Source organism: Trachypithecus francoisi, unplaced genomic scaffold (genome assembly GCF_009764315.1).
Source record: "Trachypithecus francoisi isolate TF-2019V2 unplaced genomic scaffold, Tfra_2.0 Lachesis_group8, whole genome shotgun sequence".
Classification (NCBI taxonomy): Eukaryota; Metazoa; Chordata; class Mammalia; order Primates; family Cercopithecidae; genus Trachypithecus; species Trachypithecus francoisi.
Window position 1 is genome coordinate 92,630,768 of NW_022681473.1, and position 17,020 is coordinate 92,647,787.

The 17,020-nt window shown below is 42.9% G+C and overlaps 1 long non-coding RNA gene across 1 annotated transcript in view; it reads left to right on the forward strand.

Moving 5' to 3' along the window:
* Nucleotides 1-15,383: 15,383 nt before the first annotated feature.
* Nucleotides 15,384-17,020, forward strand: part of LOC117080069 — a 34,806-nt gene continuing 33,169 nt past the window's right edge. Inside the window, exon 1 of the long non-coding RNA XR_004435708.1 lies at nt 15,384-15,874. This is a non-coding gene — a long non-coding RNA (uncharacterized LOC117080069). The remainder of the gene's footprint in view (nt 15,875-17,020) is intronic.

Genomic DNA, 17,020 nt, shown 5'->3' on the forward strand with positions numbered 1-17,020 from the left:
CAAGGGCGGGAGTAGGGGGAGGTTCTGGAGAGGAACTTGAGGGGATGGGATTTACTCTAAGGAGTCCTGGGCGGTTGGAGCTTTCCCCTCGCGTGACCGAGCCTTAGGGGGAAGTGCAGAAAAACAGCTCGACAGATTTGTTGCTTAAATTCAAACGTAAAACACCTACGAGCTCCTTATCCCAGGTGTACCTCATCTTCTCCACCGGTTCCCTGTATCTCTGAATAAGACACGAGATTAGTGGAGTGGGCAGGTGGGGGCGCGCGCAGGAGTTGGTAGCAACTCTCACTGAAATACAGTAGAGTCATGGAAAGCGGGGGTATGCATTCATCCAACCAGTTTCTTCTTGGGCCCTGCTGTCCCACTTCGGATGAAATGGCCAGTTTTGAACAGTTTTTGGCTGAGTTCCTCTTAAATCCTTGGTGCCAATGCTAATCACTTGTCGTGACTTGAAGTGCTTGTAAAGTCTGCGTTTTCATTGTGCTCAGAACTCTGAAGTGACAGGTAGCGACCTGTGGCTGATGCATGAGAATAACAAAGGCTGAGTCCTGGCTTGGGTGGGAACCCTCAGCTGAAGTAGAAGACTGAAGGATCCAGGGAACCTAAAATCACAGGGAATTCCCACCTGCAGAGGTCTTAATGTTGCAGATCTTTGGCACCTGAGCCAGATTTCATCTCATAGAGGCCACATTGCAGTTAAGTTCTCAAAACTTATGAGAAGTAGAACTTTCTCGTGTCAGACAAATCCATCATTACCTAGGTCTGACTGGTCATAGAGATTAACTGAGACAATCTGTCCTAAATTTACAGACTTCCATCTGTGAATTCAATCAGCAAACCTGCAAATGTTTCCCCAGCATCTATCATGGACAAAAAGCAAGCACTGCACATTTCGGTTTTGGTTACTGTATTTAACTGGGGAATCTGGTTTAGGAATAAACCGTTCTGGTGACTACCCCATTATCCAAGCATTTCACAATCTAGGCCCAACCTGTCTTTCCAGCCTTGGTTTTGTTGCCCATGGAGAAGGGTGCTTTCTGGTTCCTGGCATTTGCATACATTGTTCTTTCCTTCTGGAATGCTTTCCTCTATTCTCTTCACCAACCCACACCTAATACTTCCTTTAAGGCTCAGTGTACTTATAGCCTGGGAATCTGGGGTGGAATCAGAGGTCTGAATGATTATATCCCCACCACATTCAAGTGTTGAAACCTAATCCTCAAGGTGATGATAATAATATGTGGGACGTGGGCGGGCGTAGTGGCTCGCACCTGTAATCCTAGCACTTTGGGAAGCTGAGAAGGGTAGATCGTTTGAGGTGAGGAGTTGAAGACCAGCTTGACCAACATGGTGAAACCCCGCCTCTACTAAAAATACAAAAGATTAGCTGGGCCTGGTGGCACATGCCTGTAATCCCAGCTACTTGGGAGGCTGAGGCACGAGAATCGCTTGAACCCAGGAGGTGAAGGTTGCAGTAAGCCGAGATCACGCCCCTGTGCTCGAGCCTGGGAGGCAGAGTGAAACTTGTCTCAAGAAAAAAAAAAAAAAGATATGAGGCTTTTGGGAGGTGATTTGGTTGCTAATGAATAGGATTAAAGGAGGCCAGAGGGAACTTGTTTCACCCTTCTGCCCTGAGAGGGCACAGCAGGAAGACGCCATCTATGAGGCAGAGGGCCCTCACCAGACACCAAATCTATTGATGCCTTGCTCTCTCAACTTCCCAGCCTCCAGAACTGGGGCAAATAGATTTCTATTGTTTATAAATGTGTTTATAAAGTATCCCATTTAAGGTATTTGTGTTATAGCAGCAGAAACGGACTAAGACAGTGTGGAAAACAACATATTTACTCGGACAGTTTTTCCTGGAGACTGACCTGTTGGAGACACCTTCAGATCTCTGCTATCTGATTGCCACACCACAGTGAGTGGGTGTGCCCAGCTTTGCTTTGATACTGACAGCTCAGTACTGTGGGTTGCCCATGTTTTTTCTAGTCTGAGGAGAGGGGAAGAGCAAGGAACTATGTGGCCTTCCTGCTCTCTTGGAAACTCTATTGGGAGGACTAGCCTCCCAAGGAAGTTGTAGCCCCAGTTGCGCCTCAGGTTCAGCCCCCATCACTGTACCAACATTTTACTTTGGTGATGTGAAAAGTTAAAAGAACAGCATGGGCAGCCCTTGGCCATTTAGGTCTCTCCTCCTTTCCATCCTCATGTCTGGATCCCTCTCTGTAACCTCACCAGACCACTCGAAGTTTTCCACATATACTGGGGCCTTCCATGCCGCTGTGTTCTTGCTCCTGTTCTTCCCTTTGCCCAAGATGCCCTCTAACCTTTTCTTGTGGGTAGTTTCTACTCCTCTCTCAAGATTCCCTTCATATCCCATCTCCCCAACCATCTGGGCAGATTTTAGTGCTTGGATCCCTCTGCTTATACATTGATCAGCTGGGTCTCTACCCTTGTTCTCTGTAAAATATTCTCCACATAGCAGCCAGTGTGATTCTTTTAAAATATGTCAGATGATGCCATTCCCTTGCCACTTAACACAGTCCAAAACCATGGGCTGCAAGGACTACATAACATGGTCTATGGCTGCCCTTTCCACCTCTTTTTCTACCCTCTCCTTCACTTCTCAGCTCCAGCCTCTTTGCAGCACTTTAGAAATGTCAAGTCAGTTTCCATCCCAGAGACTCTGTAGTTGCTGCTTCCTCACATCCTTCAAGACTGCTCATCTGAGGAAAGTCCTTCTTGAATACCTTAGTTTACAACTCTGTTTCTCTTTGTGGCATCTAGTGCTGTCCGTCATTATGTTCGTTTATGTGTTTATTGTTTGTCTTTCCTACAAAAGTACAGGTTCCATGAGAATAAAAAAGTGAATGTATATTTAGGCCTAGTGCCTATTGCATATTGCTACTGGATTCGTGTCATACGAATCACTTCCTTTTTTTTTTTGAGACAGAATCTTGCTCTGTCGCCGAGGATGGAGTGTGGGGGCATGATGTCAGCTCACTGCAACCTCTGCCTCCCAAGTTCATGCTATTCTCATGCCTCAGCCTCCTGAGTAGCTAGGACTACAGGCATGTGCCACCATGCCTTGCTAACTTTTGTATTTTTAGTAGAGATGGGGTTTCCCCATGTTGGCCAGGCTGTCTTTGAACTCCTGACCGGAAGTGATCTGCCTGCCTTGGCCTCTCAAAGTGTTGGGATTACAAGCATGAGCGACTGCACCCAGCCTACTTTCTTTTATTTAGAGCTCAAATTCCCAGCCTCTATTACAATTGGGCTTAAGAATATAACCTAGGCTTTGCCAGTCAGGCTCATCCATATCAAACTTAAATTCAGGTATGAGCAACCAGAGGAAAGTGGCTCGTTAAGGAGCTCCTTTCCTTGCTGGTATGAGTAGTCGTAATAGCCAGGCGGCTGGCTTTGTTGGCAGCACTAGCAGTGACATTAGTTTCTCAGTGGTTGCAACATTGAGTTTCTAATGTTAATAGTGGTATTGACAGAGAGCTGCAATGGTGATAGTTTTCTCGCTGGGCTAGTTCTGCAGTGATTTTGTGCATTATTCCTAGAGGCATGGGCCCAGTCCTGAATCTCTGCACCTTCCAACACACCTGAGAGCTACCCAGTATCTTTAATGTAATCCTTTTCTGTTAATCGGCAAGAGTCAGCAGCTTTTCTTTCGTACAGCTAAGGATCCTGACTCCGTATGATTGTGCGTCTTTTTCCCCACAGTGGGCTACAGTCTCCATTAGATGATTTGCCAACTATTTATTGAGTGAGTGCTTACTACATGATGGACAATGTCCTGGCCAGAGCTAACAGTGTAGTGGCAGGGCAGATACATACACGATTACACTAGAGTGTAATCAATGCTATGAAGTGATCATGGGAAGGCACACATTGGAGGCACAGTCTATGTGTTCATCGGGCAGATACATACACGATTACACTAGAGTGTAATCAATGCTATGAAGTGATCATGGGAAGGCACACATTGGAGGCACAGTCTATGTGTTCATCTTTGTATTTGAGGCTCTAGTGCACTTCCATCATATAGAAGCGTTTGGTTTATATCTGTGGAATGAATTTTGGGTGGAGACAAATAGAGCAGCAAATTGCTGGCGTCCTTCTCCATCAATAATATTCTCTTTGCATCCAACCTATATTTCCTGTATGTCTGAGTCTTTAACTTAGGGTCACCTGAGGGCAGACCAGGAGTTGGAACTATCATTCATTCACTTAGTGTGCAAACATTTATTGAATACATGACATGTACAAGGCACTATGCTAGGTGCTTAGAAGCAATAGAGAATAACACAGGTCTGTCTGCCTCACAAAATGATAGACACCAGTGAGTCCTTTACAAGTTAGTTGGTTTCGGCCGGGCGCGGTGGCTCAAGCCTGTAATCCCAGCACTTTGGGAGGCCGAGACGGGCGGATCACGAGGTCAGGAGATCGAGACCATCCTGGCTAACATGGTGAAACCCCGTCTCTACTAAAAATACAAAAAACTAGCCGGGCGACGTGGCGGGCGCCTGTAGTCCCAGCTACTCGGGAGGCTGAGGCAGGAGAATGGCGTGAACCCGGGAGGCGGAGCTTGCAGTGAGCCGAGATCCGGCCACTGCACTCCAGCCTGGGCGGCAGAGCGAGACTCCGTCTCAAAAAAAAAAAAAAAAAAAAAACAAGTTAGTTGGTTTCTACCCATAGATACAGAAAATATTATAGAATGGTGGTTACCAAAGGCTGGGGAGAGAAGAATGGGGAGTTTTGTTTAATGGGTACAGAGTTTTAATTTAATTTTGCAAGACAAAAAGAGTTATGAAGATGGATGGGGGGTGATGGTTACACACAGTTTGAATGTACATAATACTACTGAGCTGTACATGTAAAAATGGCTAAGATGATGCATTTTATGTATCTATAACCACAATTGAGAAGAATTACACCCCCACCCCCAAAAATAGAACAATACATTTAAAAATGTTGTTAAGGAAAAAAATGTGAGTTGGTTTCTAAAAATGAATGGTAATGGCTGCTTCTGTTATAATTGTAAAAAGATATAGAGATTTCATGTTTTCTCAGTGAGATTTACTTATATCCGACAGTAAATTTTAATTCATTTTTAAAAAGAAGCAGGTGATAGAGGATGGCTCATCTGGCTTAATGTGCACAGATAATTATCTTCTAGCTATGTATGAATTAGTCTGTTAATAAATCAATATTTGCATAAGGAAAGAACCAGAATCTGCCTGGCTTTGAAACTGAAGTAGTTGCAAATAAGGCAAGGCACTGGTGAGATTTAACAAAAGAGAGTAAATTGGCCTGTATCCATTTCCCTGTTTCTGCCAATTTCCTGTCAACTTCCATTTTAGCAGATTGACAACATATTATAAACTGTGATTAAGTCTTCACAATGAAAGCTCATTTACTGGGTATCTTCCCCATTCCTGTACCTCTGCTTCCTTTCCCTTGTATTCTAGAGCCCCTATTTTTCTTGCACTTTCTTCTTCCCTTACCTTTAGGTTTTGCCTTCTTGTTTCCTCCTTTACAGTAGAAACTGCAAACCGAGTGTGAATCTGTATAATTAATCAAAAAGAATTTATTGAGTATTTTGTGTTCAACACTTAATAGGATTCTTAGATTCAGATGAGCAAAAGTAAAAATAAAACAAGTAAAAGCAAAGATAAAACAAACAGGGCAGGCATGGTAGCTGACGCCTATAATCCCAGCACTTTGGGATTCTGAGTCAAGAGGATTGCTTGAGCCTAAACATAGTGAGATCTCATCTCTACAAAAAATAAAAAATTAGCCGGACATGGTGGCATGTGCCTGTGGTCCCAGCTACTCAGGAGGCTGAGGTGGGAGGATCACTTGAGCCTGGGAGGTCAAGGCTGTAGTGAGCAGTATCACGCCACTGTACTCCAGCCTGAGTGTTGATGATATTCTGTCTCAAAAAGCAAGCAAACAAACAAAACAAAAAATAAGCAGAGAACAATGAACTGTGATGCAATTGGATTTTCCTCTTGAAACGAGATCAGAAAAAGAAAGAGTTCTGTGTGGACTGAAGTTTGTAAGGAGGACTTCTCAGAAAGGGAGTGGGGGAGCTGTGTCTGAATCTGAAGGATTTGGCCAGATGAGAGGTGGTGATGTGAGTTTTCAGTGTCAATTCTAAGCAGGATTATGTTGTGTCTGAGGACAGTAGGAAGAGGAGAGATGTGAGTTCGGAGGTTTTGTAGGGGGCATGTAGGGAAACCTCATGGCCTTTTCCAGTGTTAATTAAATCCCACGTTATTTATTAGCTCCTACTTTGACTTTTTTTTGTTTCTTCTCTGTAGGAGGCTATAGGAACTCAGTGTGTTTTGTTTCTCTGTTTAAAGCCACTACTCTCGGCCGGGCGCGGTGGCTCAAGCCTGTAATCCCAGCACTTTGGGAGGCCGAGACGGGCGGATCACGAGGTTAGGAGATCGAGACCATCCTGGCTAACACGGTGAAACCCCGTCTCTACTAAAAATACAAAAAACTAGCCGGGCGAGGTGGCGGGCGCCTGTAGTCCCAGCTACTCCGGAGGCTGAGGCAGGAGAATGGCGTAAAACCCGGGAGGCGGAGCTTGCAGTGAGCTGAGATCCGGCCACTGCACTCCAGCCCGGGCGAAAGAGCAAGACTCCGTCTCAAAATAAATAAATAAATAAATAAATAAATAAATAAATAAAGCCACTACTCTCCACCCCAATCCTTTGGTGTTCTTATTTCTTCAAGTCTACATATGGACTGAGTTGCAAGTCTCCAGGCCATTCCTCTTTGCTGCCTCTGAACATAACCACTTTCCATAGCAAAATTTCATTGCTAATCATGACAGAGAAATTGACAGAAGATAAAACTGCTGTTGTGGAGAAGGTTAAAAAAAGATGAAAGTTGTTAAGAGTCTTAACCCGTGCTCAATATTTTCTATTGTTCATCTAAAAAATTGAAGGAGTAGGGCTTACCAGTCCATTCATTCAACAAAAATTGAGCAGTTGAACACACAAATACACACACATATACACCCACAGGAAACAACTAGAAATAAGTGTGGTGCAGAGAAAACACACCGATATGATGAACAACTGGATGGCAACTTCAGAATAAGCAGTCGGAAGTCCTCTGCAGTAGGAAAACAGTTATACTGAGTCTTTACAAGGAGCCATGTGAAAACCAGGGGGAAGTACATTTCAACCAGCATGGTGTGTTGGGGGAATAGAAAGAAAGCCAGTGTTCCTGAAGCTCAGTGAATAAGAACCGAGAGGTACAAGGGGAGATCTGAGCCTTTTCAGATGAGGAATTTAGATTTTATTTGAAATCTGATGTATGGAAGGAACAGGAACAACAAACAAAATGTGATGAGAAGCCATCTGAGAGTTGGCAAGTCACCTTATGCTTTATATATTTTTAAAAACATCACACCAGCTTCTATGGAGGAACAAGAGTAGAAACAGACTAGTTACGAGGCTATTGTTGGGGGCTTGAACTAGGGGAGAAGTGGTGAAAATGGAATAAGTGAATGGATTTAGGATGTGGATTGAGAGTAGAGTCAATTGGATATGATGGCTGAGGGAAAGAGAAATTAAGCCTCTTAGGTTTGTGGCTTAAGCAACTGGGTGAGTGGTAGTTTCACATCCCATATCCTGGAATACCAACAGACACTTTTTGATTTCTGTCCTACTGTCCTCCTGTCATTTCTGAATCTCTTATAGCAGCCTTCATCAGGAATGCGTACAGAGTTAGCCAAATTGAATACAATATTTCAGGGATCATCTGTTGGTATCTACATGGGTCAAGAGGGAAATAAGCACTATTGGATGCTCCCTAAGTTCACTCTCACCCAGGAATACTGCATTTTAAGTATTACTTGTGTTAGCAGTGATGAAACCATATGGGTCTGCAGCAGCCTCAACTCTTTCCTCCTCAGAAGAAAGAATTTGACCAAGGGACATAAGACAGAGTAAGAGAATGAGGCAAGTTTTGGAGCAGGAGTGTCAGTTTATTCAAAAGCTTTAGAGCAGGGATGAAAGAGAATAAAGTACACTTGGAAGAGGGCCAAGCGGGCACCTTGAGAGATCAAGTGTACTGTTTGACCATTGATTTGGAGTTTTATATGTTGGCATTCTTTTGGGGTCTGCATTACTTCTCCCTTTATTCTTCCCTTGTGGGGGTTGTCTGCCTGTGCGGTGGCCTACTGGCATTTGGGAGGGGCCGCATGTGCATTGTGTTTACTGGAGTTGTATGCACGCTCACTTGTGGCGTTTTTCCCTTGCCAGTCTAGCGGTCACATACCAGGTATACTTTGCCATTTTGCCTTTTTTTTTTTTTTTTTTTAAGGCGGAATCTCGCTCTGTTGCCCAGGCTGGAGTGCAGTGGCTCAATCTCGGCTCACTGCAAACTCCACCTCCCAGGTTCAAGCAGTTCTCCTGCCTCAGCCTCCGGAGTAGCTGGGACTATAGGCCCGCCACCATGCCCGCTTAATTAATTTTATTTTAATTAAATAAAAAACAAATTTTTGTATTTTTAGTAAAGACCGGGTTTCACCATGTTGGCCAGGCTAGTCTTGATCTCTTGACCTCGTGATCTGCCCACCTCAGCCTCCCAAAGTGCTGGGATTACAGGTGTGAGCCACCGCACCTGGCTTAAAACCTCTTATTTCTATGAGAGGCAAAAGGATGTACTGTGTGATGTCTCATTACACCCATCATTATACCTATGAGAGACCTCAGCAAAATCCCAGAGGTAAGTGTTGACAGTTTTAAAGGTCAGAAGGCCCATGTCCTTGCATGTAAAATCAAAAGATCAGAACTATTATGTTGTCAGGGTGACACTCTAAAGAGGGGAGATGGGTAGGCAGTGTTCTTCCTCCTCAAAGAAAATTTTATCATTTTACCCTTGTAATTGCCACATATTTCTTCCAGAGACCTTTCGTGTAGCCCACCCCCAATAAGTAAATATATTAGAATTTCACTGCGTAATGAGAATAAAAGAAAGGACATTAGATGATAAGCATTTGTGATCTTCTCCTCTCTTCTCCCTTCAGCCCTGACTCCCATGTCTCCTGCTGAGAGGCTGAGCTTGCCAGCTCCTCTTCTGACTGCTCATGGAGCAGAATCGTGACCGAGGAGAGCAGGCCTGAGTGAAGAAATAAGCGTGAGTGCCAAGATGATGCCAAGGGCTGTGATTTCCTGGCAGGAAGGAAGAAGGAATAGAAGCCAAGGAAGGGGAAGAAAAAGCAAAATCAAGAATCATAAGGGATCAAGTTCAGAGAAAATTTTGGTAGGGATTTTGAGACTGGGGCTTTAAGTCAGCCATGAACATACTGAAGTAAGAGGAATGAAGGGAAAAAAAAAAAGGGGAAAGAAAAGAAGAATGGGGCCAAGGAGGATTTAAGACTATCATTATGGGTTACAAGTTGAATTCTGTTTAATATTCTTCAAGCAATGAAAGTAAAGATTCAAATAACTAAATAACTTTTAAATTACCTTTGATTTCTTTTTTCTTTTTTTTTTTTTTGAGGCAGAGTTTCACTCTTGTTGCCCAGGCTAGAGTGCAATGGCGTGATCTCGGGTCACCGCAACCTCCGCCTCCCAGGTTCAAGCGATTCTCCTGCCTCAGCCTCCCGAGTAGCTGGGACTACAGGCATGCGCCACCATGCCCAGCTAATTTTGTATTTTTAGTAGAGACGGAATTTCTCCATGTTGGTCAGGCTGGTCTTGAACTCCCAACCTCAGGTGTTCCGCCCGCCTCGGCCTCCCAAAGTGCTGGGATTATAGGCGTGAACCACCGCACCCAGCCACCTTTGATTTCTAAACCAAGTTTCTTGGAATGTGAAAGTCGCCAAGACTGGGCCCTGCAGGGCCTGGATTGGGCTACTACTGCCTATGGAGATTCTGAGGGGTGTTAACCTTAATGATGGCATGAAATCAGTAAAAATCATCCAGAAGCTTTTTTCTGAGCTTCTGTTGTATGTGCAGCGTTGTATGAGGCATGGAAGAAAAAACGAAATAGTATAATGTGTGGCCATGCCCCTGCAGGTGTTGTATTTAGGTAAATGACAGTTCCACGTGGACAGGTAAGTAATAGCACTCTCCCAAAAACTGTCACCAGACTGTGGGGCTGTAAGTTGGTAGGAAGAAGTACTAACTAAATGTAGTACTAGCTAAATATAGAACTTAATATCTATTTTTCCTTATTTGATTTTTAAACTTCACCCCAAAGTGTAATAATTGCCTGCTTAAGGCTTATTTAAGATTTTATAATTCTGATAATATATACCAAACAAAAATACCATTCCTAGAAAAAAATAAGTCTGGAAAAAAAGGTAAAGATTAATATATTTCTGGTTGACCGTTCTCTGAGTGATCTTTTTTTTTTTACCTTTCTACTTTTCTGAGTTTTTCAGTTTTTCTGAAATAAATATGTATTGCCTTTCAAGGAATTTTTTTAAGCTGTTATTTTAGAATTATAGTTCTAATAATGATAAAAGACATTTTATGACTATCCTACAATTAGGTACCAGGCTAAAAACAAATATGATCTAAGCTACTTTTAGAACCTAGGCCTGAGGAAGAAAAGGGTAAAAGAAAATCACATTCCGTGATGGAGAAAAGAGTCTAGAACTTACTCAAATTCTTTCTTCTAAAGATATCAAGGGATCTATTTGTAACGACCCAGTCTTTGCGTAGACATTCCAGCCATTTGCCTGATCATCTGGTTTAAATCTTAATCGATTTAACCTTGGAAAGAGGGCTGTGTCTACACTGAGAGTCAAGATATCTGGTTTCTGACATCAGCTGTGCATTGCAGCTGACTTCCTGTGTCTATGGTTGAGCTGTCTCACTGGCATTGCCCATGGGTTCTTCATCTTAAAAATGAGCATTTTACATTCATTAATGATGGGAATGTAAAATGTATAGTCACTATGAAAACAGTTTGGTGGTTCCTCAAAAAGTTAAATATAGAATTACCCAGTATACATTACCCAGTAATACTCAGTGTACCTAGTATACGCTACCCAGTAATTCTACTCGTAGGTACAGAATCAAAAGCAGGGATTCAAACACATATTTGTACACAAATGTTTTAAGCCTGACCCACAATCTCCAAAAGGTAAAAACAACTCAATTGTCCATCAGAAGATGAATGGATAAAGAAAATGGGGGTCAGGCACGGTGGCTCACGCCTGTAATCCCAGCACTTTGGGAGGCTGAAACGGGTGGATCATGAGGTCAGGAGATCGAGACTATCCTAACACAGTGAAACGCCATCTCAACTAAAAATACAAAAAATTAGTTGGGCGTGGTGGTGGGCGCCTGTAGTCCCAGCTACTTGGGAAGCTGAGGCAGGAGAATAGTGTGAACCCAGGATGTGGAGCTTGCAGTGAGCCAAGATCCCGCCACTGCACTCCAGCCTGGGCAACAGAGCAAGACTCTGTCTCAAAAAAAAAAAAAAAAAAAGAAAATGTGGTATTGTGGTATTCACGTATAATGGAATGTTAATGAGCCATTAAAAAATGGTGTTCTGATACATGCTACAACATGGATGAACCTCGAAAACATTATGCTAAGTGAAATAAGCCAGACACAAAAGGAAATACAGACCATCCTGGCTAACACGATGAAACCCCGTCTCTACTAAAAATACAAAAAACTAGCCGGGCGAGGTGGCGGGCGCCTGTAGTCCCAGCTACCCAGGAGGCTGAGGCAGGAGAATGGCGTAAACCCGGAGGCGGAGCTTGCAGTGAGCTGAGATCCGGCCACTGCACTCCAGCCTGGGCGACAGAGCGAGACTCCGTCTCAAAAAAAAAAAAAAAAAAAAAAAAAAAAAAAAAAAAAAGGAATACATTGAATCATTCTGTTATGTTAGGTGCCTAGAATAAGCAAAGTCATAGAAACAAAGTAGATTAGAAGTTGTCTGGGACTGGGGGAGGCAATAATTAAAGTTACTGTTTAATGGGTACAGAGCTTCTGTTGAGGGTGACGAAAAATTTTTGGAAATAGCTAGTGGTGGTTGCACAACATTGCATCTGTAATTAATACCACTAAATCGTGTACTTAAAATTGGTTAATACGGCAAATTTTATGTTATATATTTCACTACAATAAAAAATGAGATACTTAACAAGATATTTCTGAAATATCTTTGAACTCATATATATATATATATATAAAATTATTGGTAGACACAGGGTTTTGCCACGTTACCCAGTCTGATCTTGAACTCCTGAGCTCAGGCAATCCACCTGCCTTTGAATTCTAATATTCTGTAATACCACAGGCAAAGGGCTAGTGTTAGAAGAGGGAATTGATCTGAGTCTTGAAGGATATGTTAAAATAGGGGTTTGCAATCCCTGGGCCGCAGACCATTACCTGTTCATGGCCGGTCAGGAACCGGGCGGCACAGCAGGAGGTGGCAGTGGGTGAGCCAGTACCGCCTGAGCTCCGCCTCCTGTCATATCAGCTGCAGCATTAGATTCTCATGGGAGCACGAACCCTATTGTGAACTGCACAAATGAGGGATCTAGGTTGTGCACTCCTTATGAGCATCTAATGCCTGATTCGAGGTGGAACATTTCATCCTGAAACTATCCCCCACCTCTTCGTGGAAAAATTGTCTTCCACAAAACTGGCCCCTGGTGCCAAAAAGATTGGGGACTGTTGCGTTAGAATTTGTCCACTAGAACGCTTCAAAGATGGGAAAGCCCAAAGATGGCAAACAGGAGGCTGCAGGCCAAATCCAGCCAGGAGGTAAGTTTTGTTTGGCTTTCACAGTGTTTATCAACACAGTATTTAGGATTTAAAAAAATCAGTTGCTAAAATTTAAAACACGAGAGTATCGATATAAAAATTCTGATTCCTGGTTTCTCTGGAAACATTGAATGATCTGGTAATACCAGACCCATTTTCTCAATAGGAGTTATGAAATGGCTGCTCCCTTTAGGCAGTATTTGAACTCTCTGTACTGTCTGTATTGTTTTATTTCCAGCTGGCTTCTTAATTTCTGATACTTGCATTTGAATTTCTGATCCCTAACATGAAACAATAATCAGGTAAATTGTTTCTGAGGGCCCTGTCTCTGGGTTGTCAATTTATATAAGGTATTAAATATTTTGTTTTCTTGGCCGGGCGTGGTGGCTCAAGCCTGTAATCTCAGCACTTTGGGAGGCCGAGACGGGCGGATCACGAGGTCAGGAGATCGAGACCATCCTGGCGAACATGGTGAAACCCCGTCTCTACTAAAAAATACAAAAAACTAGCCAGGCGAAGTGGCGGGCACCTGTAGTCCCAGCTACTTGGGAGGCAGAGGCAGGAGAATGGCATAAACCTGGGAGGCGGAGCTTGCAGTGAGCTGAGATCCGGCCACTGCACTCCAGCCTGGGCGACAGAGCGAGACTCTGTATCAAAAAAAAAAAAAAAATTTTGTTTTCTTTTAGTTTCTTTCTTGCCTCATCTACAATATGGAAACAACTCTTCTAGGCTACCACATAGGGCTTCAGATTTCTGTAACTGACACAAATATGTGTATATAATTTTGCAAGCATAGAGTTATAAAGAAGACTTAGACTATTCATGCATGCAGTTCTTGAAGTTAGGTCACTGTTTTCTAGAATAGTTAAAACATTTTGTAACTACTTTTATGACCACACATTTTATTGGTTTTATTTTTCATTTCAAAGAAAGTCAAAAGTATTACTTTAGTGTTGAGCAAAACTTAATGCACAGAAGTACCCAAAATAAAAAGAAAAAATCCTTCCTGTTTTACTTCCCTAGGGGTAACCACAGTTAGCACTTGAGTGTTTTTCTTTCCATACCTTTGTTTCTGTTTGTGTCTTTGTTTTAATTTTAGGTTTTGCACCTACAATTACATAGATATTTGAATATGTATTTATATGAACATAGAAACATAGAACATACGGGTTTTTCCCAAAAATAGGTGCTTTGCAACTTGCTTTTAAAAAATTTGACAATATATCATTATCATTTTTCCATATGTATACACAAATGTATATGCTTCCTTGTGATGGCTACGTAGTATTCAGAGCATGGATGTAATTTATTTTAGCACCTCACTTTTGACAGATATTTCAGTTATTTCTGATTTTTACTAATATAAATGTAATGACACTGTTTTTGGCAATGTGATGGGCAAATGATGGTGTCTCATTTTGTTTAATTTGAATTTGCCTTCTTAATCACTGAGATGGAACATCTTTGCCTATGTTTATTAGCCATTTTTATTTCCTCTCCTGGGAATTGTTTATATCCTGAGTTGCTTACTGAGCTGTGGACATGGAAATAATGTAACCAGAACATACATGTATGTAGTTATATACTAAGGGATGTTTCAAAACCTCACTCCTGTCTTGGAGTGTGCGTTCTTGTTCCTTCCTAGCATGTCAGCTTCCTCTTTTTATGGCTTGTAGATCACCAGATTAGCAACATTTGTTCTTTGTTCAGAACAACTAGCTAGGGGCAACATGTAATATACAAAGAAATGTAGAGGTTACAATCTACTGATGGCAAAGAGAAGTAATAGATATAAAACATACATGAAGCAAATCTAACAAAAGATAATGAAAATTGCTTTCTTTTGAGCAGTGCTTTGCAGTGTTAAAGAAGATGTGTATATAAATAACTAAAATATTAAGCAAAAAGTTAAGTGCTATAGCATCATAATAGGGATTCGAGGGGAAACAGATATAAGTCGAGAGTGTGAGGACTGGTATTGTGGAACCAGAAAGAACTCCAAGAAGGATGGTAGAGAGAGATAAAAGAAGGGATGGGAAGCCTTCTTCGAAGTGGAAGAGAAAAATGCGAAGAGAAAGGACAAAAGGAGCAGCTCCCATTAGATTGAGCACAGCATTTAGAATGCCTGGGAAGTGACACAGGAGTGAAGACTCCACTATTAACCTTTCTTCTCAGCACCATACTCCTGTTAAGTCAGTCTTAAGGCTGTGCCATTTTTATCAGCCATATCTCACTAGTGGTTTATCTGGGGTTTGAGTTGAACTGAAATCTTCTAATGTTTCCACACAGACATTGTCTGGGACCACAGAAGGAATACATTACATGTGAACCATTCTATCCCTGATTTTTAGTCACCGTGACACCCATTAACTCATTGTGTCCTTTATTATCTAATGTGACAGCATTCTGAAGATAGGTACTGTCCTCCCAGTATGCATTAGGGCTGTGGTAGGTAGTAGGGAGACAAAGGTGAACATGGCAGGTTTCCTTCCTTGTGTAACCTCAAGTTTATTGCAGGTGGGATAAGTGGAGTGCTTAGGTACTTAGCTAGAACATGTGAGTACCCCAGTCTCAGAGGTAGTGTGTCTGGATTTGAATGTTTCAAGGCCTGATCTTGATTCTTGTTAATAAGGGTTAGCCTGCAAAGGTTCTTTACCACTCGTACGAGTCTAGTGAGACAGAGCACTCATACATACCAAGTTAGGCAAACAGATGTAATACTCACAGATAAGCAGCAAGGATAAACCAAAGCCTAGGACCCATGACAAGCTGGTCCTCCAGACCTCAGGAAAGCCGCCCAGGGTAGGTGGAGTCTCATCTGCACAGACCCCATGTCACACTACAGCTAAGGACACCGGAAGCACACCATCCTGGGCTTTTATGTCCTGGGAGACATGGGACTTGCTGAGCGCAAGCATCACAGAATATAGCCCGGTGGTTCCGGGCCTTTTTCCTTATCTCAGGATGTCATATTCTCAGTGCAAGAAATCTGGGTGGATCAAGATTATCCAGAGACCGGTCCTCTTGCATAGCCTTGTTGGGAAGGACCGACAGGTGGCTTGCTGGTGCCTGAGACACAAGAGACTGGTGAGATGAGCTGAGAATGGCAGGTGATAATTCTCATTCAGGGAAGCCTTAGCTTTTATTTATATTATATTTTATTGTACCTGTTTACAGAAGATCAGTATGCCTTAGCAGATGGAGGAAGTTTTACTTACACTTAAAACATTTTTTTTTTCTTGCTGAACCAGTTAATTCACATGGCCCTCTGGCATACTAGAAAGGTGGAGTGGCTCTAATAATGGTGGCATTACAATAGAATCTAACTGGACATCTGTTACTTCTTTCAGGGTTCATATTCAGATTACTTTGTTTTATGTTATCTTGTTTTATTGCTTGCTGTATATTGTAAATGTTATAATAACAAACTGACCTAGGGTGAGAACAATTTTCAACTTGCTGGATTTCTATATAAATAATACACTCTGTATATCTCCCACATCGGTTTGCTCAGATAGTTTATGAAACACCAATAAAATGTCTGACTTAAGGATTAAGGAAGCTGTGTAGTACGTGATTTGTTTTTCTAAGACCACCAGAGCGGGCACAAAAGAACCAGCGAGTAGGCAAGTGTAGGAGCAAAACTGCAAGTTTATTTTGGTCACCTAAGGTGTGGGGAAGAGGTCTGTCGGCCTCCGGCAAAGAAGGCCAACAGAGTTCCCCTGTGGGGCTCTCAGACGGAGTTCCTGCAGTCCTGACATCCCGACAGGAGTGGAGGACTGAGGAAGGCGGTGAGTGGCGTCCCTCCGGAGCGGCTTTTCTAGGAGTGGGAGGGCAATAGGCGGGGCACGGGCGTGTCGGGGGGCGTTCCGCAGGTGCGACCAGGTAAATCTTGGTCTCTTCGGATTGACGTCACCTGGCGCATGCCCGGTTGGTCTGCACCTTCCCTGGGCGCTGGCTGCATTTTCGCGCGCGCGGGAAAAGTTGGTGAAGAAGAACCCGGAAGTGCACCATCTTGCCTCCGTTCGTCCAAACACTACGGTGGATAGACACTTGATAAGTGTTGGAAGGTAAGGCTTCTGATCTCATTTCTGCCACTTCTAATTGTGGAGCACAAATCACAAATTTATTTCCTCTTAGGTAAAATAGGGAGGGTTCAGTTGACAAGGCCTCCTTAGTGTCCCATCCAGCTGCCAAAAACAACAGCCACCCTGGACCCAAACTCACTACTTCAAGAGACACAAGTGTGTGCTGAC